The 2,054-nt window shown below is 40.2% G+C and overlaps 1 long non-coding RNA gene across 1 annotated transcript in view; it reads left to right on the top strand.

Annotated features, from left to right (window-relative positions):
* The first annotated feature begins 746 nt into the window (after positions 1 to 746).
* LOC118167390 overlaps positions 747 to 2,054 on the top strand; it is a 4,861-nt gene continuing 3,553 nt past the window's right edge. Inside the window, exons 1-2 of the long non-coding RNA XR_004751112.1 lie at positions 747 to 860; positions 1,516 to 1,709. This is a non-coding gene — a long non-coding RNA (uncharacterized LOC118167390). The remainder of the gene's footprint in view (positions 861 to 1,515; positions 1,710 to 2,054) is intronic.

Genomic DNA, 2,054 nt, shown 5'->3' with positions numbered 1-2,054 from the left:
ACAGCACTTAAATTGTCTAATTATTCACAGCTGTTTTCAATTTGTTTCAGGTTCTTAATTAGGGGGTAGGGTCCTCTGCCCAAGTTCTAAACCAGCAATGCAAAGAGCTAAGAATTGCTTCATGCTGAACTAGACCAGCCCTGGGGCTGATTAGTGGAATCCACTGCAAGATAATTTGTTATTCATACTTATCCATCCACCTCCCGCTGGGCTGAGATAAAGGTATGGAGAGATGCAATTTCCTTCTCGTTTGTGTAATTATTTTGACCTATCAAGGCAATCATGGACTTAAGGAGAAAAAAAAATATAGTAGTGTTTGTTGCTCTTTTAGAGGAGCAATGCAGGGTAAACAGATATATTTGGGAACCAGCACGTGTTAATCTTAAGTGATCTCTGGATTTGGTGTTGGGAGATTCTTGTTAAAATTTAGCATAGCAGCAGGAGGCTGTGTGCCTGAGGGATTTTGGGGGGCCAAGAGATGCACCACCTGTGGGTAGGAGGGACTGCTGGGCACTTTGGGCTTCCAGCAGAGGCATCTTTCCTGAAGGATGTTACAGCAGGACACAGCTGGGCTCTGCTGGTTGTAGGCAGGGAGTTAACGCTCTATTGCTGAGAAGAACATGCCAGTTCTCTGTTAATATATAGGGGACTATAAAAGTGGGGAATTATGTCATGTTAAGAAAGATGAGGACTCAATTATTCTTTTCAGATTGCCTCATGCTTGCTCTAGACTTTTTCTTTCCTTTGAATGGTATTCATGCATCAAGTGTTATAGTTTTGAGAAGGGAAAAGCCAAGGGGATGTCTTGTTTTCCTTCTGCCTGTGAAACAGCCGTGCATTTTGGATCATCATTGTAATAAGTAGGTGCAATTCTTACCCTTGCATGCAGGAATTTGCACTTGGGTTGGGTGGTTAACTGGGCACATGCAGCAAAGGGAGCTTGAGCCGTTCCAGAGGAAGTATTACTGGTTTAAATGGGAGTGAGATCAGGACCAGAATAAGTCTTTCAGTTCACCAGCTGCACTTAGCTGGCCTTGTTAAAGTTCAGGTCCTTAATATCTGTGGGTGAATGTATGAAAGGCTATGGGGTGAATTGGTCAGCAGATCTGAGGTTTGTTTGTGGTCCCTGTGGACTCCCCTACTGAAAAAGTCCTAGAGAGTTTAATAGGAAAAAAAGAACCTTTTATTTTATATTTTAGCTATCCTGTAGGATTTAGTAGGGAATTATATCCTGACTATGGACATTTTTTTATGGTTCAGATAACTGTAGGCAAGACTGATTTGTGCATTACTGCATTTTTCTAGTGTGTCTCAATTATAGAAACATCTGCACTAAGTGAACTTGAAACCTCTTTGATTCCCTGTGCAAATTCTCACTATTCAAAAGCCCTCATGTTTTCCTATTTCTTGCCTTTAGCTTAATAGTTTCAGAGTGGGTTGCAACAGTATGTAACTGTGTAGCTTACAAAGGAAAGAGGCAGTTTTTTAAAAAATGTAATTACTTAAATCTTGCAGAGCCTACATTCAAAAAACATACCCAGCACTGATTCATCTCCTGGAAGTTATCAGCAGCATCTGTTGTCTCTGGTAAAGATGAAGATTTTCAGCCTAAATAACAGTCCATGTAGCACTTGATTGGGCTGGGGAGGTGATGTGAATCCTCTCCTAGAGTCATGGCTGTTTAATGCCGTAGTGGATTTTTTTTACGGGTACATGGTGATTTTCTATTACTCTCTGGTGCCATTTCCACCAGTGCAAAATCAGTGTCAACTGCTACCTCCCAGCATTTAGCTGGGCTGTTTCACAAGATGCAGGGTAGCAAAATTTATTTATTTAATTATTGTTTTCCCCAAGCTAATTGAAAAATGAAAAAAAAAACAACACATTAAGTTTCCAAAGTCATTTTCCAGGTTCATATAACAAGTTTATAGCAAGTTGCTCTTGTGTTGGTTGTGTTGGACAACTCAGCCAAACTGTGGATCTACTCAGTGGTAGATGGTTTGGATTCTTCTTTCTCTTTTTTTTTTTTTTTTTTTTTTTTTTTGCTGCAGGGT

This window comes from Oxyura jamaicensis, chromosome 5, assembly GCF_011077185.1.
Source record: "Oxyura jamaicensis isolate SHBP4307 breed ruddy duck chromosome 5, BPBGC_Ojam_1.0, whole genome shotgun sequence".
NCBI lineage: Eukaryota > Metazoa > Chordata > Aves > Anseriformes > Anatidae > Oxyura > Oxyura jamaicensis.
Note: the sequence above shows the minus strand (reverse complement) of the source record. Positions and strands in the feature narration are given on the sequence as shown.